We start from the raw sequence: 26,788 nt of genomic DNA, 5'->3' as shown, positions 1-26,788 counted from the left end.
GGGCGGCGCATTAGATCGGACCTCGGACAAGGAGCACGATGGCCACAACCAGCACCAGCAGCATCAGCATCAGCATCAGCACACCATTGAGAGACCTGCAGTTGAACAGCAGACTGGGAGCAGCAGAGGGGAGAGGGGCGGGGTGGCGGGAGGGGTGGGGGGGAGGGGCAGAGCGGGGAGGGGAGGGGCAGAGTGGGGAGCGGCAGAGGGGGGAGGGGCAGAGGGGGTAGGCAGAGAGGGTAGGGGCAGAGGGGGAGGGGCAGAGGGGGGAGGGGGAGGGGCAGAGTGGGGAGGGGCAGTGAGGGTAGGGGCAGAGGGGGAGGGGCAGAGAGGGGAGGGGCAGAGGGGGAGGGGCAGAGGGGAGAGGGGCAGAGAGGGGGAGGGGCAGAGAGGGGAGGGGCAGAGGGGTGAGGGGCAGAGAGAGGAGCGGCAGAGGGGGAGGGGCAGAGAGGGGAGGGGCAGAGGGGGAAATGGAAGAGGGTGGAGGGGCAGAGGGGGGAGGGGAAGAGGGGGGAGGGGCAGAGGGGGAGCAGCAGAGGGGGGAGGGGCAGTGAGGGGAGGGGCAGAGGGGGAGGGGCAGAGAGGGGAGGAGCGGGGGGGCAGAGGGGGGAGGGGCAGAGAGGGGGAGTGGCAGAGGGGGAGCGGCCTGAGACACAGGGCCACCATCACCATCAGCCTTTGCCTCAGGATCCCTCCAGGGTCCTGCCGGAGACATATCCTGGATCTCCGAGTCGGAAACCCACAAGAGCATGAAACAGATGACCGATTGGTTGTTTGCCAGGGCCGGCCATTATGCGAACTTCGCCTGCGATGATGCCAGTCAGAGTGAGCGGGCACTCAGATTTGTGGCTCTGGCTGGCCACAGACACAGGGCATCATCCACTGCACAAACACGGCAATCCGGGTACCAGAGCATCAACCAGGAGTATTTGTGAACTGCAAGGACTTGCATCGATCAATGTGCAGCTGGTGTGAAACCACAGAAAGATATTTCTGCAGGTGTGCGCAAGATTCCCGGGGTGCTGCTATGATGATTTTGGCCCGCTACAGTCCAAGCTCCCTGTGTCTTCGGCTCTGGAAGCAGAGTTAAGGGGCAGTGGGTGGGCTGCTAGGAGACAAGGGATGCCCACTTCAAACTTGGTTAATGATACCTGATAGAAACCTGACCAATGAAGCTCAAGAGCGCTACAATGGACGCCATATGACCACCATATGTGTGATTGCACAAGTCGTCGGCATGTTGAAGATGCGCTTCAGGTGTGTAGACAGATCTGGACGTGTCTTTCAGTACGCACCAGCCGTGGTCCCCACAATGGTCCTGGGTGCGCTGCGCTCAGCACAACAGCAAGGTTTGGGCTTGCAGGAGGACCAAGACTCAGAGCTCCGATCCCCCTCCGACGATTGTGAGGAGGAGGAAGGTGATGAGGGCAATGCAGCACCAGCAGCTCACACTGCTGCCCGGGATGCCACGGGTGCCCCTATTATTGCAAGGTTCACTTAGACGGCACCAGTGGACCGATGTCGGAAGCACCTGCAACGACCACTCTTCCCAACCGCCCCCCCCCCCCCTCCCACCGCAATGCCACGACACAAATCAGTCCTGCAAACCACCAACCCCCTCGCCCATTGGTCCCTATCAATTCATGTCTTCCCCATTCATCATCGGCCAAGTTAAAAGGCGAGCTTCTCCAGCAACCAAGAATGGACAAGATGGGAAAATTATGTCAAAGAGAATAGTTTATGTCATTCAACGAAAGAACAACAACTTAACACTATAACATTTTCTCATCTCCCATTGTGCATTCCCTTGTGCAGCTTTACTCTTCCTTTTCTGACTTCTCCGACGAGGTGTAACTCCTGTGGCTTCAGCAGAGATAGAGGCAGGCTGCTCAGATCCCTGCTCTGACTGCTGAGATGTTGTTGGCTAATGGCATATCAGTTTTAGGACCCCTATCAGATAGGCGACCTATCGATGAGAACCCCATCTGCATCTGTACATGGGCAGACTCGGGCAACGGGAGACGAGGCAGCATGTGGGGTACTGACTGATGGGGGAGCAACCGGTGAGAAGTGGGAGCGCTTTGCGTAGAGTCCCCACTTCCATGTCCCTCTTTCGCCATCTTCCCTCTCATGGGCCAGTCGCTTTTCACTGCTCGCTGGAGAGCACTTTGTGCAGATCATGCGACACTGAGAGGCCAAGGCGGAGATATCTGTCATTCTAGTTAAGTTGCCGGACATGTTGGCATCCAGAGTCTGCACGGCCATGGTTAAGGTATTCATGGACGCATTCGTTTGAAGCGTTGATGTTCCATCATGCAGGCCACTCTATCCATGCAAGAAGACTTCATCGCAATGGCCTTGCGACATTCACACACTCATGTTTGAAGCGGACTGCTCCATTCCCTCTGTAATCATGGTCAGTGAGTGTGGAAGGCCTGTCAGTGCATCGCACATTCTCTGTCGCTGCTCAATGATTCTTCTTTCCATTGATGGCTCCCGGGGTACAGCATCTGTGCCCAGCTGAGCAGAGCTTGGAGGGGGCTTTGCCCGCTGACACAGACTCTCCATTGCTGTCCCTGTCTCCACCATTGACTCTTGCCCACTGTGCAGTGTGAGTCATTGGGTGACAACCAAACTATCTGCCTTACTGGTCCCACCAAAGTGTGAGTACCTGAGCTGGTGCAGGGTAAGCAGGAGTCCTCCGACGGAGCACCCTCGGAACGATTGAGCTCCTCTGAGGAATCGTTGTCCGTGATGTCCAGCAATGACTGCTGCCCATGGAGAGGCCCCGGCAGAGAGAAATGATGTGTTAATGCTGGCAAGGTAAGAATGGTGCAACTTATCTTTATGAAGACGATCATAATTCACTCGCTGTTGAAACAAAGTCAACATGATTGAGTGCCATATGACATATACGTGGCTGATATTTAACTGTATCACCAGGGCTGGGTACTCCTCATCTCCCCATCTCCGACTGCCAGGGATGTCGAAACACCACAGATCGCCAGTGCCTCCTCCTTTGCGGTTTTATGCTGGGAGATCGGTGGAGGACCATCTTCAGTTTTCTCCCTCTCCTTCGTGTTCTGCGCTCTCTTCCCCGCAACAAGGGAAAGACCGACCTTTTAGTGAGTGTAATCACGTGTGTTCACCCAATGAATGCAGTGCATTCGGTCAGGGAGAAGCAGGAAATTGCACAAGGGTGAAGGTGAGGGGGAATGGTGGATGGATAGATGGGGATGTGAGGAAGTGCATAGAAAGAGCAGGATTGGTGCACGTGCACGGTAAATGGGTGTGAGTCGTGATGTGATGGAGTAGCTTGGGAAGGCAGAGTCAGTGGTTGGGCTGCTGCGTACAACAGGATGTAGGTGAATGTGCTCACCTTTCCTGACCTGGCCGGGTCATTAAAGCGCATCCTGCACTGAAGCCAGGAGTGTGGCACTACGCTCTGCTGCTGACCTCCTCGACCACCTCCAGCCACACCTCCTGGGTGTCAGCAGCGAGTTTCTTCCTCCTGCTGCCAGGGAAGAGTTTGTCTCTCCAGGTCCTCATTGCCCCCAGCAGCACATCGAGCGAGGCGTCATTAAAGCGGGCCGCAGACTTTGAGTGTCCTGATTCCGTACTGACACCGCTTCCTCCGTTGCTTCCAGCTAAAATCTGCTGCAAGTTCCATCTTTGGATTGGCCCTTTAAATACTGAAGTTGGAAGTAAAATAATAATGAGGTGGCTACGTTAGAATGCCACTGACAGACGTACGGAATTTACTTCCGGGTTTCCCAACCGATATCGACACCTCCCCACTTCCAATGCTTCTCCGAGTTAATATTGGGGATTCAGAGTTCCGAGAATCATTTCAGTGACACACTGCCTTTCCCACAGCACTATGTATGATACCCCACCAATCCCACAGCACTATGTGTAATATCCCACTGTAATGTTTTGCTTCATGGGTTCTTTGCTTAAGAATTCATAGCAACACATTGCTATTAAGAACTAGTTGGTTTATTAGCAAAGGTTTAACAATCACGCTACATATTACCAGTTCATCCACTAGGCTCACAACTGCATACCTCATGGTATAGGGTTTTATTGAGTCTTATGAACATCACTTGACTAGCTAAGCCACTCCCAACTCAACTGTTAAACCAAGGTCTGCTCTCTCAGGTGGACATTAAAAGATCCCATGGCACTATTTCAAAGAAGAGCAGGGGAGTTATTCCCGGTTTCCTGGCTAATATTTTTCCCTCAATCAACATAACAAAAACAGATTATTTGGTCATTATCACATTGCTGTTTGTGGGAGCTTGCTGTGCGCAAATTAGCTGACTCGTTTCTCACATTACAACAGTGACTACACTCCAAAAATATTTCATTGGCTGTAAAGCGCTTTGAGAGTTCTGGTGGTCGTGAAAGGTGCTTCTATAAATGCAAGTCTTTCTTTCTTTATTAAAAACTTTCCTGCCTGGGACTTTACTGGCCCACGATTCCCCTCTCGACAGATCTCGGGGTGGTGGCGGGATGGGGAGTGGGAGGGGCCGTGACTGCTCCCCCGCCTCACTCCGCTCAGACCGCCGACGAATATTACAGACCAGGTTCAGCGTCAGCAGTTCCCAATCGGCATATTTACAGAGGATCCTGCTGGTTTGGGATGGCTCAAAGGAGCTGGTTAATATTCAGAGCCGGGGGAAAGGCAGCGGGAATGGAGCAGTTGGGTCAGTCCCCTCATTTTAACTGCGCCCCCTCCCTGCCCCCCCCCCCCCACCCCACCAGGCAGGGAGAGTTAAAATTGAGGCCCAAGTGTCAGAGGTTAGTTTTGCTGATAATGTCCTCTGGTTGGGAACTGAGTGGTGAGGAGCCATCAATCGAAGACTGAGGTTAGGAAACATTCTTTACATGGAGTATTGGAGCAAGGAATGCTTTGTCATTGGGACTGGTTGAAGCAGAGACTATTGCATCTTTTAAGTAGATAAAATGAAGCAGAGTAAGATACAGTGATATGGGGAGAGCGCGGAGCAGTGGGGTTAGTTCTGGATTGCTCGAGCAAAAAAACCAACTCAGACACGGTGAGTTGAACTGCTGCCTTCTGCGTTGGAAAGCTCTGCAGTTCTAACTAACTCTTCAGCTTCCTAATGGTGGCCCTCCAATGAGTTCAGCATTTTCCCAGCACCATCCCTTTCATTACAACATGAGCTGAAAAACGCCCATTCCACCTCCTTCCACACCCAGCCCTATGCTGTAGGGGCCACCTTGGCACATGGATCGTTGAGGAAGATGGCAACTTGTAACAAAAAGAACAGTCACGTAAAAAGGAAACTGTTAATGTGAGGTGGGACACCTGAGAGGAGAGGACAGAGTTAGTGGTGGATAAACAGAAATTGGTGGGAGTACTTACAAGTACTTTGCTTCTATGTTTGCTAAAAAGGAGCATATTGAGAAGGAGATAAATCTTGGAATGGTTGAAAGCGAGATGAGAGATATAACAAGGAATAAAAGGAATGTGTTCGAGAAGTTAGTAAGCTAAAGGAGGACAAACTGTTCAGACGTGATGGGCAGAATGCAGAACTAATCCAAGTGCTCCGCGCTCTCCATATCACTGTATCTTACTCTGCTTGAAATATTCATTCACTTTTCTCTTAAAAGATGCAACAGTCTCTGCTTCAACCAGTCCCAATGACCAAGCATTCCTTGCTCCAGCATTGCATGAAGAATGTTTCCTAACCTCACGCCGAGAAACCTGAGGGAAATGAGGAAGGAAATGTGGGGAATCTGGGCATGACATTTTGGGGGTTCAGTTGGGAGTAGGTGTGAGCTGGAGGCCTGGAGAGCGGTCAACATAAAACACATTCTCAAATTGGGAGACAGAGCAAATCCTGGTAATTACAGGAGTTATTTTAACATCCGTGGGAGGATTCATTCTGGAATTCTAATTAAAAATGAAATACTAAATACATAGATGAAAACAAAATAATAAGAAGCAGCCAACAGAGATTTTCAGAAAGGAACATCGAATCTGATTGAGTTCTTTGAGGAGGTGAGAGATACGGTGGATGTGGAAATTGCAATGGAAAACAATTTCTGCATCCTATTTAGCAAAACAACAATTTAACACCAAAACCACTGCAGGTGACGTGAACTTTAAAGGCATCAAATTCTGGCTTGATCTCACTTCATAAGAACATAAGAAATAGGAGCAGGAGTAGGCCCAATGGTCCCTCGAGCCTGCTCTGCCAATCAATAAGATCATGGCTGATCATCGACCTCAACTCCACTTTCCCGCCCAATCTTCATATCCCTTGATTCCCCCAGACTCCAAAAATCTATCGATCTCAGCCTTGAATATATTCAGAGACTCAGCATCCACAGCCCTCTGGGGCAGAGAATTCCAAAGATTCACAACCCTCCGAGTGAACAAATTCCTCCTCATCTCTGGCTGATCCCTTATCCTGAGACTGTGCCCCCTAGTTCTAGACACTCCAGCCCAGGGAAACAGCATCTATCCTGTCAATCCCCTTCAGAATCTTGCATGTTTCAATAAAATTGCCTCTCATTCTTCTAAATTCCAGAGAGTATAGACCCATTCTGCACAATCTCTCATCATAGACATGGCAGAACAACCTCAGCTGACCACTGACGTCAGTCACATCCATGTGTCTGAACACTGTCGCACTTGGATTCCTCCTGTTGACAAGAGGGTCCTGCCACACATCCCTTCACTGATGGGCAACATGGTCCATTGATAGGGTATCTGAGGGGCTAACGATAGTCTGGGGCAACAATGGATGAGAGAAAGAAGAGGAACTCTTGTCTATTGACAAACAAATATTGCTGTGCATGAAATTGTACTTCACTTAGATTACAAGATCTGAGAGCTGCCTAAACCCCTGCACCCACAGTCTCCACACATCCCTTGACTGCCTGATTCCTTAGACCCAATCCTTAACAATTGTTGCAAAAATTAAACATCAGATAGATTTCCAATTTGCTTCAAGATACTGAAGGCACAGAATCAACTACTCAAAGTTGTCACTTGACTGGAGTGCTCAATTATTCCTCAATATTGCTTGGATGGACTTCAGTGTTGTAAACAGGGACTTATTCTGGATGACTTCACAGTACGTTCTGTTCAAGACGTTAAACCGAGGCCTCGTACACCCTCTTAGGTGGACATAAATGATTGCACGGAAATATTTCGAAGAGCAGGGGAGTTCTTCCCGGTGTGCTGGGGCCAATATTTATCCCGCACTCAACATCACTAAAAACAGATTATCTGGTTATTATCTCATTATTGTTTATGGGAGCTTGCTGTGTGAAAATTGGCCGCCTCGTTTCCTACATTACAACAGTGGCTACACTCCAAAAGCACTTTGAGACCTTCTGAGGTTGTAACGTGTGCTGTATAAATGCAAGTTAGGGCTTTAAACTAATAAAGGGGAGGGAGGATACATGTACTGGTAAACCTGTAAGTCTGAAGAGAAACGTCAAGGATGTGGAGCAGAGTAGCAATTTGGGTAAAATCAAGCAGATTGTGGCAGGGACAGAGGCCTAAAGATTCACGTTGAGGCCCGTTTCTTTAAAAAAAAGGCGGCCACCTCACCAGAGCGTGACGCCACATTTGCAAATTCCGATCCGGCCGCTGACTTTAATGCTGGATCCTAAGCACGCTCATAAAAGCAGCGGACCTGCAGAGATGCTGTCAACGCTACTTAAAGGGACACACACATCTTCCAAGTAATTTTGGATTTAAGCCTTTGGACTGGATTTTTTGCATTTTATTGAAGTAGTGGCTTGGTGCAATAGATGTTGAAAGCTTTAAAAGTGTGCAGGGAGTGCTGCAGGACACTTGCAAGGTTTTGGATGGTAAAGGAAGACCTCTGAGCAGACGGAAAATGATGGAAATACTCAGCAAATCAGGCCGCATCCGTGGAGAGAGAAACAGAGTTCACGTCTCCGGTCGAGATGCTGCGTGACCTGCTGAGCATTGCCAGCATTTTTTACTTTTATTTCAGATTTACAGCATCCCCTCACAGAGAGAAGAGGAAGATGCAGAAGAGGAGGAAGCAGAAGGAAGGATACAATTTAGACAGCCCCTTTCTGACCGGAATATCTGGGATGGAATCATCCACTTGCGGTACCAGTGACCACAACCCCAATTCCTCTTTCAACATTTGTCCCACACCTTACCTTCCCTCTGTTACTGACCATCGCAGCATCCTCTTGGACACGATGCTGAAATGAAAGCCTCCACAAAGCTAACTTTCCAATCCAACTCTTTACATCTATCCATCCAATATTACATCAAGAAATCAACTCATCACCCTTGTACATTCCCTCAGTGACAGTTTTGTGTGTGCCTTTGACTATCCTACTGATGTCATGCAGTGCGACCCCAGTGACTGCAGCAAGGCTGCTGCAAGGCTGCTGACTTTCGGTGGCCTTACAGGATGACCTCTAGGAACTGGTGGCTAAGAGTGTCAAATCAAGTGATGGTGTTTCTTCTTCTTCATCTTCTTCTTCACTCTCCCCTCCCTCTTCTTGGTCAAACACTGGCTGGGCAGGCTGCATTTCTTGTGTGTGTGAAATGAGGAAGGTACAAGGCTGGAGCTTTGGTGAGGGGAGGGCGGGAAAGCAAGAGGTGCATGCGAGAAAGGGGTTAACATATGAGGCTATCAGCATCTTGTATCCTTCCTGCCCCGCCACTGGCCAAGGGCCCAGTCAGGCCCCGGTCAAGAATGGCCAGCACCGTCTACTCCAAGGGGGTGAGGTAAAGCTAGGAATGGGAGATGTGCCTCGTGTTCGGTACAGATTGTTGGTAGGTGAGTGATTGTGGGGGCGCGGCTGTTACTGGTCGGGGGGGGGGGGTGCGTTCATGCAATGAGCAGTGTGTGAGGCTAGTGGTGCAGTTGGTAGGAGACAGCTCTTGAAGATGCATTCACTGACCTTGACCACTGGTCTGAGATCATGGAGCTTCTTTGCTCCCTGGAACCAGGTGGTGGGGGCGACATTGCTGGCAGTGATGGCCTCGGCGATCTGGTCCCACATGCTTCATTCTGGACAGCCTCCTGACCACTGCGGGTAGAGGACCTCTCTTGCAGTGTTGGCCCCCTGCACAAAGCTGGAGTGCTGCATGCGAGACCCTGAATGTCCCTTCCCTGGCTTGTTGAGTCATTTGTTTTAGTGCTGAAGCATTTTACCATTTTTTTACGTGCGGAAGGTAATTCAGCTGAAGACTCCCATTTGCAAATTATTTTAATGTTTATTTTTCTCAGAAGGCAGTTGAGCTCCAAGGGCTAAAAACTGCCTATTTTTAAATGATTTTGTTTTTTCATTTTAGAAGGCAGTTGCCCTTTAAGGGACTAACTCTGCTTTCTAAAATGACGGCCTTGCTTTAAGATAATGCTGCTCTTGCTCCAGGGATGCTATGGCCACGATACATTGGGCCCCTGCTGAGAGTAGTGCCGGTAAAAGAAGTGAGTTTAGCGTTGCGCTAATTTAAATTAGCAGGCAGCACCAAAATACCATAGCTACCAAAACTTCATAGCTGTCAGCACTATGAATTCGGGCAGCCCTGAACTTTGGACCCAGTGCAACTGGCAGGTTTTCGGTGTACTGGAATTTCTAGGCTGAAGCGTGTCATAACGGTAATAGGGCATTCGTGACTAAGGCCCCATTAAGGAAAAATTGTATAAAGTTCAAATTAAAGGCGCTATATCTGAATGCACAAAGCTTTCGAAACAAGATGAATGAATTAATGCCACAAATAGAGATACATGGATTTGATCTAGTGTCAGTTGTGGCTCAGTGGGCAGCACCCTTGCCTCTAAATCAGAAGGCTGTGAGTTTAAGTCTCACTCCAGAGACTTGAGCACAAAAATCTAGGCTGACACTCCCAGGGCCATACCGAGGGAGTTTTGCACTGTCGGAGGTGCCATCTTTTGGATGAGACGTTAAATCGAGGCCCCGTCTGCTCTCTCAGGTGGATGTAAAAGATCCCATGGCACTATTTCGAAGAAGAGCAGGGGGGTTATCCCTGGTGTCCTGGCCAATATTTATCCCTTAATCAACGTAACGACAAAACAGATTATCTGCTCATTATCACATTGCTGTTTGTGGGAGCTTGTGGCTCGCAAATTGGCTGGCACGTTTTCTACATTACAACAGTGACTACACTCCAAAAATTACTTCATTGGCTGTAAAGCTCTTTGGGATGTCCGGTGGTCATGGAAGGTGCTATATAAATGCAAGTCATTCTGTCTTCCTGACTTTCTCAGGGTGACCAAGGTTGGGAACTAAATATTGCAGGATAGTTGACTTTTAGAAAAGATAGACAAAATAGAAAAGGAGGTGGGGGTAGCCAAGACAATAAAGGATGAGATAAAGGCAGTAGTGAGAATGGATCTTAGTCCAGAAAATCAGTATGGGGGTAGCTAAGAAATAACAAAGTGCAGAAAACACTGGTGGGATTTTATAGGCCTCCTAATAGCAAATTAGAGGAGCATATAAAAACAAGGGTAATGCAATAATCCTGGGAAATTTTAATCTTCATATAGACTGGGCAAACTAAATTGTCCAAAGTAGCTTGGAGGATGAGCTCATGGAATGCATTCGAGACAGTTTTCTAGAACAATATGCCGATGAACCAACTAGGGAACAGGCTATTTTAGATCTAGTATTGTGTAATGAGACATGGTTAGTTAGTAATCGTAGTAAATAATCCTCTGGGCCATGGCTAACTAGAGAAGTTAAGAAAATTATTAGATTAAAAGAATAAGCTTAAAATATTGCCAAATAAAGTAGTCACCCTGAGGTTTGGTAGGGTTTTTTTTAAAAATCAGCAAAGGATGACCAAGACATTGATAAAGAGGGAGATAATCGAATATCAGAATAAACTAGCAAGAAATATAAAACCGATTGTAAGAGATTTCACAAGTATGTAAAAGGGAAGAGATTAGCAAAAGTAAGCGTGGGTCCCTTAGAGGCAGAGACAGAAGAAATTATGATGGAGAATAAGGAAACGGCAGAGACGTTAAAGAGATATTTTATGACTGCCTTCAAAGTAGAAGACGCAAAGAACATAGCAGAAATTGTGGAGAACCAAGGGCCTAATGAATGTGAGGGAATTAAAGTAATTAATATTAGCAAAGAAGTACTGGAGAAATGAATGGGACTAAAAGCTAACAAATTCCCTGGGCCGGATGGCTTACACCTTGGGGTTTTAAAAGAAGTAGCTGCAGAGATAATGAATGCATTGATTTTGATCTTCTAGAATTTCCTAGATTCTAAAACAGTCCCTGTGGATTGCGAGGAAGCAAATGTAACCCCGCTGTTCAAGAAATGAGGGAGATAGTAAACAGGGAAACATAGACCAGTTAGCCCAACATCAGTCGTAAGGACAATGCTAGAATCTATTATTAGAGATGTGGTAACAGGGCACTTGGAAAATCACAATATGATTAGCCGGAGTCAATGCAGTTTTATGAAAGAGAAATCATGTTTGACAAATCCATGAGTTTTTTGAGAGTATAACTAGCAGGGTAGATAAGAGGGAACCAGTGAATGTAGTATATTTGGATTTTCACAAGGCATTTGATAAGATGCCGCACAAGAGGTTATTACACAGGATTAGGGCTCTTGGGATTTGGGGGTAATATATTAGCATGGATTGAGGATTAGTTAATGGGCAGAAAACAGCGAGTAGGAATAAATAGGTCATTTTCGGGATGCAAGGGTGTGACCAGTGAGTGCTGCAAGGACCAGTGCTTGAGCTTCAGCTATTTACAATCTATATTGATGACTTAGATGAGAGGACCGAGTGTAATGTATCCATATTTACTGACGGTACAAAGCTAGGTGGGAAAGTAAGCTGTGCATAGGACGAAAGAGGTTGCAAATGGATACAGACCGGTTAAGTGATTGGGCAAGAAGGTGGCAGATGGAGTGCAATGTGGGGATGTGTGAAATTATCCATTTTGGCAGGCAGAATGGAAAAGCAGAGTTTTTTTTAAAGGGTGCGAGACTAGTAAATGTTTGTATTCAGAGGGATTTGGGTGACTTGTACACAAATCACAGAAAGTTAACTTGCATGTACAGCATGCAATTAGGGAGGGAAATGGTATGTTAATCTTTATTGCAAGGGATTGGTGTATAAGAGTAAGGGAAGTCTTGCTGCAGTTATATAGGGTGTTGATGAGACCACAACAGGTGCACTGTGCACAGTTTGGGTCTCCTTACCTAAGGAAGGATATACCTGCCTTAGGAGGTGTGCAACAAAGGTTCATCAGACTGATTCCTGGGATGCAAGAATTGTCCTATGATGAGAGATTATGTAGAATGGGCCTGTATTCTCTGGAGTTTAGAAGAATGAGAGGTGATTTCATTAAAACATATAAGATTCAGAGAGGGCTAGACAGGGTAGATGCAAGGAGGATGCTTCCGCTGGCTGGGGAGTGTAGAACCAGGGGTCACAGTCTCAGGATAAGGGGTCGGCCATTTCGGACTGAGATGAGGAGAAATGTTTTCATTCAGAGGATGGTGAATCTTTGCAATTCTCTGCCCCAGAGGGCTGAGGAGGTTCAGTCTTTGAGTATATTCAAGACTGAGATCGCTAGGTTTTTGGGCAATAAGGGAATCAAGGGATATGGGGATTGGGCAGGGAAGCGGAGTTGAAGCAGAAGATCAGCCATGAACTTACTGAATGGTGGAGCACACCTGCTCCTATTTCTTATGTTCTTGTTACGTTCTTTCTTCACATGCATGTGGAATACAGAAACCAGTCCCACGCTAAACAACAAAGGGCAGCCTTTGTCATGCTACTGTCAGTATCTACACCAACTAAAATGTTAGTCCAGGATAAAAAACAGAAAACAAATAGTTTACCTGCGTGCATTTCAGTTGTGTGTCCAGCATCTGATCAGGTGGGGGAGGGGCAGGTGAACGAGCAAAGAATTTGTGAAAAGAAAAACAAACAAGACCAGACTGAGTGGGATAAAGAACGGCATCAAAAGAAACAACAGAGGATGACCGATAACACCAGAAAAATAACCCTCCCCCCTCCTCATACACATACCCCTCCACACCCGCCCTCCCCCCACACACACACACACACCCTGCCCACAGCCCCCCACCCCCACACACACACACCCACACATACCCTGCCCACAGCCTCCCCCCACCACATACACACACCCAACAACCCACCACACATATCCCCCCCACACACACACACATACGCCCCCCCCACACACACACACACACACACATACCCCGACCACACCCCCACCCACACACACCCACCCCCCCGCCACACACAAACACAATCCCACACACACACACACACCCAACACCCCCTCCATACCGCCCCCCCCCCCACACACAACTCTCCCCCCCCCACACATGCACCCAGTACCCCCCCCCACACACACCCACACACACCCTCACCCACACACACACCCACACCACCCCACACACCAATCACCACACACACACACTCAACCCCCCCAACCCACCCCGACACATACACACACCCAATAGTCCCCCCCAACACACACCCACACCCCCCACACACAACCCTCACCCCACACACAAACCCAACCCCATCAACCCCCCCCCGACACATACACACACCCAATAGTCCCCCCCAACACACACCCACACACCCCACACACAACCCTCACCCCACACACACACCCAACCCCATCAACCCCCCCCCCGACACATACACACACCCAATAGTCCCCCCCAACACACACCCACACACCCCACACACAACCCTCACCCCACACACACACCCAACCCCATCAACCCCCCCCCACACATACACACACCCAATAGCACCCCCCAATACACACACACCCCCCGCCGCGCCCCACCCCCACACACACACCCCACACACACAACCCTCCCCCCAACAAACACACACCCAACCACCCCCCCCACACGCACACACCCCAACACCCCGCCACCCCCCCACACACACACCCCACACATACAACTGTCCCCCCAACAAACACACACCCAACCATGCCCACCACACACACACACCCCCAATACCCCCCCCCCACACACACCCGACCCCCCCCCCCCCACACACACACACACACACACACAGCCACACACACACCCACCTCCCACACACACCCAACACTCCCCCAACCCCACACAGACACACACACACACACACACCATTCCACCCACCCACACACACACACCCATACCCACACACACACCCACACACGCACGCACACACACACACCCCACACACACATCCCGCACACACAACCAACAGCCACCCCACACACACACACCCACACCCACACACACACACACAAACACCACACCCCCACACACCCCACACACAACCAATAGCACCCCCCTCACACACCCCACACACACAACCAACAGCTCCCCCACACACACGAGCACACACAAACACACTCACACACACACACAAACACACTCACACTCACACACCACCACACACACACCCCCAAAACCCCGCTCCACACACACACCCCCAAAACCCCCCTAACCCCCCTCACACACACACACACCCAACCCCCAACCCCCACACCCCTCACCCCACACACACACCCAACTCCCCCCACACATACACACACCCAATAGCCCCCCTCCAACACACACCCACACCCCCCCCCACAGCCCCCCTCCCACACACACACACACAACACACACAACCCTTCTGCCGACAAACACACACCCAACCACCCCCCCCCACACACACACCCCCCCCCAACACAACCCCCCCCACACACACCCAACCCCCCCCCACACACACACACACCCACACACACACACACACCCTCCTCCCACACACATCCAACACTCCCCCAACCACACACACACACACACACCACTCCACCCACCCCCACACACACACACCCACACACACCCTCCTCCCACACACACCCAATACTCCTCCAACCCCCCCCAAACACACACACACCCACACACACCACTCCACCCACCCACACACACACACCCATACCCACACACACACCCCCACACACGCACGCACACACACACACACACACCACCCACACACACACACACCCCGCACACACACACCCCGCACTCACAACCAACAGCCACCCCACACACACACACACACACACACACACAAACACCACACCCCCACACACCCCACACACAACAAACAGCACCCCCCTCACACACACATACACACACACACCCCACACACACAACCAACAGCTCCCCCTCACACACACACATTCACATACCCACACACACAACCAACAGCCCCCCCACACACACGCGCACACACATGCACACACACACACCCCACACACACACACCCACACACTCAACTAACAGCTCCCCCCCCCCCACACACACATAACACACACACACACGCACCCCACACTCCACACACACACACACAACCAACAGCTCCCCCCCACACACACACCGCACACACACACATACACACACCCACACACCCCCATCCCCCACACACACAACCAACCCACCCACACACCGCCCTCCCCCACACACACACACCCAGCACCCCCCACACACACCCCCACCCCCCCCCCACACATACCCAACGACCCCCCCCCCACACACACACACATGCACACCACACACACACACACCCCACACACATACCCCCACACACACACACACACCCCACACCCACACCCCCCCCACACCCACACCCCGCCCACACACACACACACATGCACACCACACACACACACATCCCCACACATACACCCCCACACACACACCCACACACACACCCTACACACATACCCCACACACACACACACACCCCACCCCACACCGCCCCCCCCCCACACACACACCCCCACCCCCCCCCACACATACATCCCCACACACACACACCCCCAACACCCCGCTCCACACACACACCCAAAACTCCCTCCCCAACACACACACCCCCAACACTCTCCCCACTCTCCCCCCCCCACATACACTCCCAACACCAGAGAAATACCCCCACTCCCACCACCCTCCCCCTCACACACACCCGACACCCCCCCCCCCCCCCACACACACACACACAAGCACAGCTCCAGAGAAATACCCTCACTCCCCCGCTCCCCATACACACACAGACCCAGCACTGGAGAATTACCCCCTCTCCCACCACACACACCCAACACCAGAGAATTCCCCCATCCCCCCCGCCCCCCCCACGCACCCAACATGAATTACCCCCCCACACACACACACAGATGCAACACCAGATAATTACCATTACCCACACACACACACACACACACATCCAACTCTAGAAAATCGCCAAGGAAGAGGACTTTGCCAAAGCAATCATAAACGTGGAGGTTTTTGGGATGCTGGATGTAATAAAAATAGATAAAGAGGTACTAGAAAGGCTGGCAGTATTTAAAATAAATAAGTCACACGGTCCGGCTGCATCCTAGGTTGCTGAGGGAATTAAGGGTGGAAATTGCGTAGGTGTTAGCGGCTACAATCTTCCAATCCTCCTTAGATACAGGACTGGTGCCAGAGTACTGAAGGATTGCAAATGTTACACCCTTGTTCAAAAAGGGGGAGAAGGATAAATCTGGCAGTCACAGGGCAGTCACAGGCCAGTTACAGGGCAGTCACAGGCCAGTCACAGGGCAGTCACAGGGCAGTTACAGGGCAGTCACAGGCCAGTCACAGGGCAGTCACAGGCCAGTTACAAGGGCAGTCACAGGCCAGTTACAGGGCAGTCACAGGCCAGTCACAGGGCAGTCACAGGGCAGTCACAGGCCAGTTACAGGGCAGTCACAGGGCAGTCACAGGCCAGTCACAGGGCAGTCACAGGCCAGTCACAGGGCAGTCACAGGCCAGTCACAGGGCAGTCACAGGCCAGTTACAGGGCAGTCACAGGCCAGTCACAGGGCAGTCACAGGCCAGTCACAGGGCAGTCACAGGCCAGTCACAGGGCAGTCACAGGGCAGTCACAGGCCAGTCACAGGGCAGTCACAGGCCAGTTACAGGCCAGTTACAGGGCAGTCACAGGCCAGTTACAGGGCAGTCACAGACCAGTTACAAGGCAGTCACAGGGCAGTCACAGGGCAGTCACAGGCCAGTTACAGGCCAGTCACAGGGCAGTCACAGGCCAGTCATAGGCCAGTTACAGGGCAGTCACAGGGCAGTCACAGGCCAGTTACAGGGCAGTCACAGGCCAGTCACAGGGCAGTCACAGGCCAGTCACAGGGCAGTCACAGGCCAGTCACAGGGCAGTCACAGGGCAGTCACAGGCCAGTCACAGGGCAGTCACAGGCCAGTTACAGGCCAGTTACAGGGCAGTCACAGGCCAGTTACAGGGCAGTCACAGACCAGTTACAAGGCAGTCACAGGGCAGTCACAGGGCAGTCACAGGCCAGTTACAGGCCAGTCACAGGGCAGTCACAGGCCAGTCATAGGCCAGTTACAGGGCAGTCACAGGGCAGTCACAGGCCAGTTACAGGGCAGTCACAGGCCAGTCACAGGGCAGTCACAGGCCAGTCACAGGGCAGTCACAGGCCAGTCACAGGGCAGTCACAGGGCAGTCACAGGCCAGTCACAGGGCAGTCACAGGCCAGTTACAGGCCAGTTACAGGGCAGTCACAGGCCAGTTACAGGGCAGTCACAGACCAGTTACAAGGCAGTCACAGGGCAGTCACAGGGCAGTCACAGGCCAGTTACAGGCCAGTCACAGGGCAGTCACAGGCCAGTCATAGGCCAGTTACAGGGCAGTCACAGGGCAGTCACAGGCCAGTCACAGGGCAGTTACAGGCCAGTCACAGGGCAGTCACAGGGCAGTTACAGGCCAGTCACAGGGCAGTCACAGGGCAGTCACAGGCCAGCCACAGGGCAGTCACAGCCCAGTCACAGGGCAGTCACAGGCCAGTCACAGGGCAGTCACAGGCCAGTCACAGGGCAGTCACAGGCCAGTCACAGGGCAGTCACAGGCCAGTTACAGGCCAGTTACAGCGCAGTCACAGGCCAGTTACAGGGCAGTCACAGGCCAGTTACAAGGCAGTCACAGGGCAGTCACAGGGCAGTCACAGGCCAGTTACAGGCCAGTCACAGGGCAGTCACAGGCCAGTCACAGGGCAGTCACAGGCCAGTCACAGGGCAGTCACAGGCCAGTCACAGGGCAGTCACAGGGCAGTCACAGGCCAGTCACAGGGCAGTCACAGGCCAGTCACAGGGCAGTTACAGGCCAGTTACAGGGCAGTCACAGGCCAGTCACAGGGCAGTTACAGGCCAGTCACAGGGCAGTCACAGGGCAGTCACAGGCCAGTCACAGGGCAGTTACAGGGCAGTCACAGGGCAGTTACAGGGCAGTCACAGGCCAGTCACAGGCCAGTCACAGGGCAGTCACAGGCCAGTCACAGGCCAGTCACAGGCCAGTTACAGGGCAGTCACAGCCCAGTCACAGGGCAGTCACAGGCCAGTCACAGGGCAATCACAGGGCAGTCACAGGCCAGTCACAGGGCAGTCACAGGCCAGTCACAGGGCAGTCACAGGGCAGTTACAGGGCAGTCACAGGGCAGTCACAGGCCAGTCACAGGGCAGTCACAGGGCAGTCACAGGCCAGTCACAGGCCAGTCACAGGGCAGTCACAGGGCAGTCACAGGGCAGTCACAGGCCAGTCACAGGCCAGTCACAGGGCAGTCACAGGGCAGTCACAGGGCAGTCACAGGCCAGTCACAGGGCAGTCACAGGCCAGTCACAGGGCAGTCACAGGGCAGTCAGTTTAACAACAGTGATGGCGAAGCTTTTAGAAACAATAATCTGGGCGAATGTTAACAGAATCTTAGAGAAGCACAGACTAATAAAGAGAGCCAGCATGGATTTGTTAAGGACAAATAGTGTTTAACTAATGCCATTGTTTTTTGATGAGGTACCAGAGAGGTTGGATGAGGGCAGTGTAGTTGATGTTGTGTATATGGACTTTCAAAATGCTTTTGACAAAGTGCCACATATTCGGCTTGTCAGCAAAATTGAAGCCCATGGGATTAAAGGGCAGTAGCAGCATGGATACAAAATTGGCGAAGGGATTACAGCAGAGAGTTGTGGTAAAAGACAATTTTTCGGACTGGAGGGAGGTATATGGTGGAATTTCCCAGGGTTCAGTACTAGGACCACTGCTGTTTTTGATATATGTTAATCGATCTGAGGGTACAGGGCACAATTTCGGAATCTGCAGTTGACATGAAACTTGGAAGTACAGTAAACAGCGAGGATGATAGTGATAGACTTCCAGAGGACAGCGAAAGATAATGGCAGATGAAATTCAACACAGAAATGTGTGAGGTGTGAGGAAGAATGAGTCGAGCTAAATGGTACAATTTTATAGCGGGGGGTGGGGGCAAGAAGAGAGAAACCTGGGGAGGTTTGTGCTCAAAGCTTTGAAGTAGGCATGACAGGTTTACAAAACAGTTAATAAAGCATATGTGATCCTGGGCGTTATAAATAGAGGCTTCTTTTAATTTGTGCCTGGAATGTGGGTGTTGCTGGCAAGGCCGGCACTTATTGCCCATCCCTAATTGCCCCTTGAGAAGGTGGTGGTGAGCCACCTTCTTGAACCGCTGCAATCCGTGTGGTGAAAGTTGTTGAGGCCAGTTTGTTAGATATATTCAAAAGGGAGTTAGATGTGGCCCTTGCGGCTAAAGGGATCAAGGGGTATGGAGAGAAAGCAGGAAAGGGATACTGAGGGAATGATCAACCATGATCTTATTGAATGGTGGTGTAGGCTCGAAGGGCCTAATGGCCTACTCCTGCACCTATTTTCTATGTTTCTATGAAGGTGCTCCCACAATGCTGTTAGGGCAGTTCCAGGATTTTGACCCAGCGACGATGAAGGAATGGCGATATATTTCCAAGTCAGGATGGTGTGTGACTTGGAGGGGAACTTGCAGGTGATGCTGCTCCCATGCGTCTGCTGCCCTTGTCCTTCTAGATTTGGGAGGTGCTGCCGAAGGAGCCTTGGCGAGTTGGGCAGTTTTCCACATTGTCGGGTAGATGCCAGTGTTGTAGCTGTACTGGAACAGCTTGGCTAGAGGCACGGCTAGTTCTGGAGCACAAGTCTTCAGCACGACAGCCGGGATACTGTCGGGGCTCATCGCCTTTGCTGTATTCAGTGCAGTGGCATAGACTACTAAAGCCAGGAAGTTATGTTAAACCTATACAAACCTCGGGTTCAGCCCCAGCTGGAGTATTGGTCCAAAATTTGTGGTCAGCGGCAAAGAAAAGATGTTCACCGACGGCCTCAAATGAAACTTCGTTCCAAGATCTCGTGATCTCTGAGGTGGGAATTTTGTGTTTTTCTCAACAAATTTCAAATCAGCGGAAGTTAATGGGGATTAAATTAAATTTTTCTTAAAGTTTCTTAGAAATTTGAAATGTTGTTAAAATGGAAAATGAGTTTTTCATGGCTGAACCTTTGTTTAGCAGTCAATGCACTGCTCAAACCCCAGTGTCACCTAATCCAAAAGGGTTCAACTTTTAATGGGGAGTTTAACAGCGTTGTTATCACAGAAGAGCCGAAGTTTTTGTCCGTTTCAATGATTTGACAGATTGCACTGATTGCCGGCTCTTGTTGGGGGAGGGGGTATGGGGGGGGTACGGGAGGGGAGGCACAGTGCAGCCTGTGGAGGAGCAGTGAATGACCGACCTCAACTTCAGGATTTCTGCATTAGGCTGTGCATGCGCTAAATCCTAAAGTTGCGATCAGTTTCGAACGCTGCAGGTTGCCGTCATAAGGACGGGAAATTCGAGGCTGAACTGGGGGAGAATTTCTTCCAGGGACAGAGATGGAAGGAACTGGGAATGGAATGGGGTAGGTGGACGAGGGTGGCAAGAGATACAGGAAGATGCAGAGATGGCCTTATCTGTGCTTGACATGATGGGAAGCCATGTGAGATGGGGAGGTCGGGGGAGGGGGGGTGGCTGTGAATATGGGTAGGGGAATTTATATGGAGGAAACTCAGAGGAGGGAGGGCAAGGTGAGTTGAGATGGACATTGAAATCATTGAGGGTGAGGAGATGTTCAGTGCAAAGGCTGAGGCAGTAAAGGAGGGAGAATATCTCGATGAGAAACTCAGGTTCGGGCTGGGGTGTGGTAGAGAATGAGGGGTGAAATTAGTCTTCTACAGCTTCGTGAAAAGAGTGATAGCCCATTTTACACCCCATCCATTGAAGACAATGGAACCAGAATTCTGGCTCTGTGTAAAACAGGCGGCCAATTTGCTATCGTCTGTTTCGCACAACTGCCAAATATCAATTTCACCCACCGAGGATATTATAGAGGGGAGAGAGTCACAGTCAGAATTCCATCACTTGATTTAGCTTTGTGGCCTTTATGTCTGTGTCTGAATGGAATGATCTGTGTCTGGATAGAAGAATCCAAAAAGTTTAAAGTAGTGAGTGCAGTGGAACAAGCAAGTTAAAAATTGCACAAACTCAGCAAACTTTATGGAGCCAGATTAATGTGATTTGAGACGTCCATACGCACACACACACACTCACTCACACACACATGTCCACACACACACTCACACACTCACTCACACATGTCCACACACACAGACACACTCAAACAGACATACTCGCTCACACACACTCACTCACACATGTTCACACACACACTCACACACACAAAGACACACACACACAGACACTCTCACGCACACAGACACACATACTCTCACACACACACACAGATACACTCACACACACACACTCACACACACACACATGCACACACACACATGCACACACACACACACATACACACACTCTCAGACACACACTCTCAGACACACACTCTCAGACACACATACACACTCTCACACACACAGACACATGTCAACACACACACACACACACTCACTCATACACACACATGTACAGACACACAAACACTCACACACACGCACAGACACACACACACACACACACGTCCACACACATCATCATCATCATAGGTGGTCCTTCGAAACGAGGATGACTTGCTTCCACACCAAAAAAAGGTCAAGTTCACAGGTGTTTCAATGAAGGACCCAAACTACATTCTAAAGGTTGGAAGATGCCTGTGCATGAATTTTTTAACGTGGGGTGGCCGTTGCACACCAGCCACCTCACGGGCTTGACAGAGCTAGGTCTTGGTCCAGTGGCAAGGATTACCCAAGACAACAAGAGACCAGCTCTGCTGCACGGACCTAGTGGGCACACATATCACAGTGTGGGCTGGCCCGTGTTGCCCTGGGCCCCTGGCCCCGAACTCATGCCTCCCCTGGGCCCCGATCACGTCCCTCTACAATCTCTCACAGCTCCTTCGCCCGACCTCGTCGCTGCTGCTGTATCTGCCCACGCTCCAGTAACCGACCTGGACCTTGATGACGTCACTCTTCACAGCCCTCGCCCTCCTGCACCAGCTCGCTCTGTACCCTGTAGTGGCATGCCTCCACGCTGTCCATGGCCGCCGCTCACCGCTCCTTTTATGGCCTCCACGCGGATGTATATGAGCACACACACATGAATACACGCACGCACACACATGCACACAAAAATGCACACAAGCATACATGGATACCACCCGTTTAGTGCCCCCGCCTGAGATGAATTTCTAGGTTTGAACTTTGCAATCATGGTGATGTTAATTTCCCTGGGGCACGGACAAAATGATGTAAATGTAAATTGATGGCATCAGTTTCACACCGAGGGACTGTAAGAAATGGCGATGCGGGTTGTATGTGTTGGAGGTGCCTGTCCGTGACTCTGTGCTCGATGTGCTGAGGCAGTTACTAAGTCTGTACGTTTTCCCCAAGTCCTCGGGAATATCAGTGTCGGTGACCACACAAAGAAAGGAACAGGCTGGCATAAAAACACGACGAATTAAAGGCTTGCTCGTTATTCAATAAGGATATGGCTCCACTGCATCCTGCGCGCAACTCAAGCCCAAGAGACCGACAAGAGTCCTTTAGCTGGCAGGGATTCAGCAGTGGCAGCTGACTCATGCATTTCGTGACAGGAGGCTGAGGAAGCCCAACTCAGGCTGCATCGTGCCATGAATGCTATCGGCAGGAGCTACAGGGTATAGTCACAAACTTCATCACGCAGCCTTTATAACGGATCTGTTCAACACCTTCATCTCGGCCCCACTCTGTAACTTTAGAGTTACAGCAACAAAGATAGATGTGTCCTTCACAGCGTAGACAGCAGCATAGCTCTTGGGTAAGCAGGAGCCGGGCCGGGCCGGGGGTGGGTGGGGGGACGGGGACGGTGGGAGAGGGGCAAGGGGTAGGGGGCGAGGGCTGGGAGGCGAGGGGGCAGGGGGCGAGAGGGCAGGGGGCGAGCGCTGGGAGGCGAGGGGTCAGGGGGCGAGCGCTGGGAAGCGAGGGGTCAGGGGGCGAGCGCTGGGAAGCGAGGGGTCAGGGGGAGAGTGCTGGGAGGCGAGGGGTCAGGGGGCGAGCGCTGGGAGGCGAAGGGTCAGGGGGCGAGTGCTGGGAGGCGAAGGGTCAGGGGGCGAGTGCTGGGAGGCGAGGGGTCAGGGGGCGAGTGCTGCGAGGCGAGGGGTCAGGGGACGAGCGCTGGGAGGCGAGGGGTCAGGGGGCGAGCGCTGGGAGGCGAAGGGTCAGGGGGCGAGTGCTGGGAGGCGAGGGGTCAGGAGGCGAGTGCTGGGAGGCGAGAGGGCAGGGGGCGAGCGCTGGGAGGCGAGGGGTCAGGGGGCGAGCGCTGGGAAGCGAGGGGTCAGGGGGCGAGTGCTGGGAGGCGAGGGGTCAGGGGGCGAGCGCAGGGAGGCGAGGGGTCAGGGGGCGAGTGCTGGGAGGCGAGGGGTCAGGGGGCGAGTGCTGGGAGGCGAGGGGGCAGGGGCTGAGGGCTGGGAGGCAAAGGGGGTGGGGCGAGCGCGGAGGAGGGGGGCGTGGTTGAGATCGTGTCACGGAGCAGGGGGAAGAATTTCTCCCAGGCTGTGATTGTCAGTATCAGGGAGTTTCATGCCCCATTGGAGGAGAATCACGGAAAATCAGGAGGGTTGGAATCCTTAACTGGGATAGCACACACCACGGAGTAAAGTGCGAGAGGGAGGCTGGCTCCTGTGAGAGGGAGGCTGGCTCCTGTGAGCCTCTTCCAGGCCCCGACTTCAGGGTAAGTGAATCAGCAAAGGTGGTGAGAAGCACGCTATCCACTTTGGATTCATATGCCTGGATTGATCGTCCAAATTTATTTAATAGAAGGTCCTCACAGGAGGGCAGACTTTCATGGAATCTACAGCACAAACCCAGGCCATTCGCCCCAACTTGTTTGTACTCCACACGAGCCTCCCTCCCTCCCCCCTCCCACCCCTCTGATTATCTCTTGCCCCCTAATCCCCCTCTATTCCTTTCTCCAATGATATCAATCTGGGCCGGCTGGGTCTGAGTTCCAGTCCCAAAGACGGAAGGTTGACCATCGATGCAATAAAGAGAGATAGCTGGACCAGTGCTGTATCCTGTTATTCTTCAAGCTGCCAGTCAAAGGTCATTGCATGTTTTCACCTGTGTTCGAATCTCGCCTTCATTGCTATTGGCAGTACAGATTGCTGCTCTAAAATTCCCAATCCCCTTTCTGATGTCATTTGACAGTTAACTTCATAACGTCAGGGCTCTGCACAAAGTCAGAGAAAGGATGAAAGCCGATATTAGTGGGGTCTTCCTCTGTTTTATAGAACTGTAGAATGAAACGGCACAGAAGGAGGCCATTCAGCCCATCGTTGCTGTGCTGGCTCAGGCCCACTCCCAATTAGTCCCACTCCCCAACTCTTTCCCCATCGCCCTGTAATGTTTCCTTTTCAAGTATTTAACCAATTCCCTTTTGAAAGTTACTGTTGAATCTTTCACCACACTTCCAGCGCTGCACACTCCAGACCACAGCAACTTGCTGCTTAAAATAAAATTCTCCTCATTTTCCCCCTGAATTTATTTTGCCAATTATTATTAATTTGATGGTGGAATCTTACACCTGCCTCCCGGTGATGCTGCTGAATTGCTTCGAGCAATGTAGCCATGAACTTGCCACCTGCCAACTGTCTACAATCTGCCACCTCCTGCCAGGTTCCTCTCGACTTTACCATCTTACATCCATGGCTCAGAAACAGGACCACCCTCCAACCTCCACTGCCTATGTTTCAAAACCTCAGCAATAAAGTGAGGGCCCTGCTTCTACTGCTGTCACTGCCAGACAGCACATTGTAGCAAAGGCTTCCAGACAGCAAACCTTCCAGTAAAAAACGCAGCCTCAAGATGCTCGTCACCATCCAGGACAAAGCAGCCTGCTCCATCACCTTAAACCCTCATCCATGCCTTTGTTACCCCTAGACTTGACTAATAATTGCAACGCACTCCTGGCTGGCCTCCCACATTCTACCCTACGTAAACTAGAGGGGATTCAAAACTCGGCAGCCCGAGTCCAAACTCGCACCAACTCCCGCTCACCCATCAACCCCTGTGCTCGCTGATCGACATTGGCTCTCGGTTTAGCAACGCCTCTATTTCAAAACGCTCATCATTGTTTACAAATCCCTCCATGGCCTCGCCCCTCCCTATCTCTGTAATCTCCTCCAGACCCACAACCCCCCCCGAGATGTCTGCGCTCCTCTAATTCTGCCCTCTTGAGCATCCCTGATTATAATCGCTCAACCATTGGTTGCTTGCCTGGGCCCCAAGCTCTGGAACTCCCTCCTTAAACCTCTCCGCCTCTCTTTCTTTCTTTTAAGACACTTCTTAAAACCAAGCTTTTGGTCATCTGCGCTAATTTCTACTTATGCAGGTCGATGTAAAAATGTTTATCTCATTATACTCCTGTGAAGCGCCTGGGGACATTTCACTACGTCAAAGGCACTATATAAATAAAAGTTGTTGTTGTTGTTAAACATTCACTCCCTCCACCACCGGCGCCCCCTGGCTGCAGTGTGTACCATCTACAAGAAGCACTGCAGCAACTCGCCAAGGCTTCTTTGGCAGCACCTGCCAAACCCGCGACCTCTACCACATAGAAGGGCAAGGGCAGCAGGCGTACGGGAACACCACCACCTCCACGTTCCTCTCCAAGTCACACACCATCCTGACTTGGAAGCATATCGCCGTTCCTTCATTGTCGCTGGGACAAAATCCTGGAACTTCCTCCCTAACAGCACTGTGGGAGCATCTTCACCACACGGACTGTAGTGGTTCAAGAAGACAGCTCACCACCACCTTCTCAAAGGAAATTAGGGATGGGCAATAAATGCCGGCCTTGCCAGCGACATGAATGAATAAATAAAAGAACATTTTAAAATGATCTTTCAGCTGCAGTGAGTACAGAAAGTTTCCTTAGAATTAATTAGAATATATGATGTAGAAACTTAGCAGATTTAAGTAAAAAAAATACTTAAGATTAGCATAAAGAAAGACTTACATTTATATAGCACCTTTCGCAACCTGACAGCCACTTTTGAAGTGCAGTCAGTGTTGTAATGTGGGAAGTGCAGTAGCCACTTTGTGCACAGCAAGCTCCCACAAACTGCAATGCGATAATGACCTGTTTTAGGTGTTGGTTGAGGGATAAATATTGACCAGATCACCGAGATAACTCCCTTACTTTTCTTCAACATAGTGCCATGAGAGGGCAGCCTTGATTTAACACCTCATCTGAAAGACGACACTTGCGACAGTGCAGCGTTCCCTCAGTATTGCACTAAAGTGTCAGCCTGGATTCTGGGCTCAAGTCTCTGGAGTAGGACTTGAACCCACAACATTTTGACCCAGAGGCGTTG

The 26,788-nt window shown here is 51.1% G+C and overlaps 1 protein-coding gene across 1 annotated transcript in view; it reads right to left on the bottom strand.

Annotated features, from left to right (window-relative positions):
• LOC139229054 (ephrin type-B receptor 2) overlaps positions 1 to 26,788 on the bottom strand; it is a 585,159-nt gene that overhangs the window by 128,575 nt on the left and 429,796 nt on the right. The gene's annotated exons all lie outside the window — the stretch shown is intronic.

Source organism: Pristiophorus japonicus, chromosome 18, assembly GCF_044704955.1.
Source record: "Pristiophorus japonicus isolate sPriJap1 chromosome 18, sPriJap1.hap1, whole genome shotgun sequence".
Classification (NCBI taxonomy): domain Eukaryota; kingdom Metazoa; phylum Chordata; class Chondrichthyes; family Pristiophoridae; genus Pristiophorus; species Pristiophorus japonicus.
This window is presented reverse-complemented; position numbering and strand designations above follow the sequence as displayed.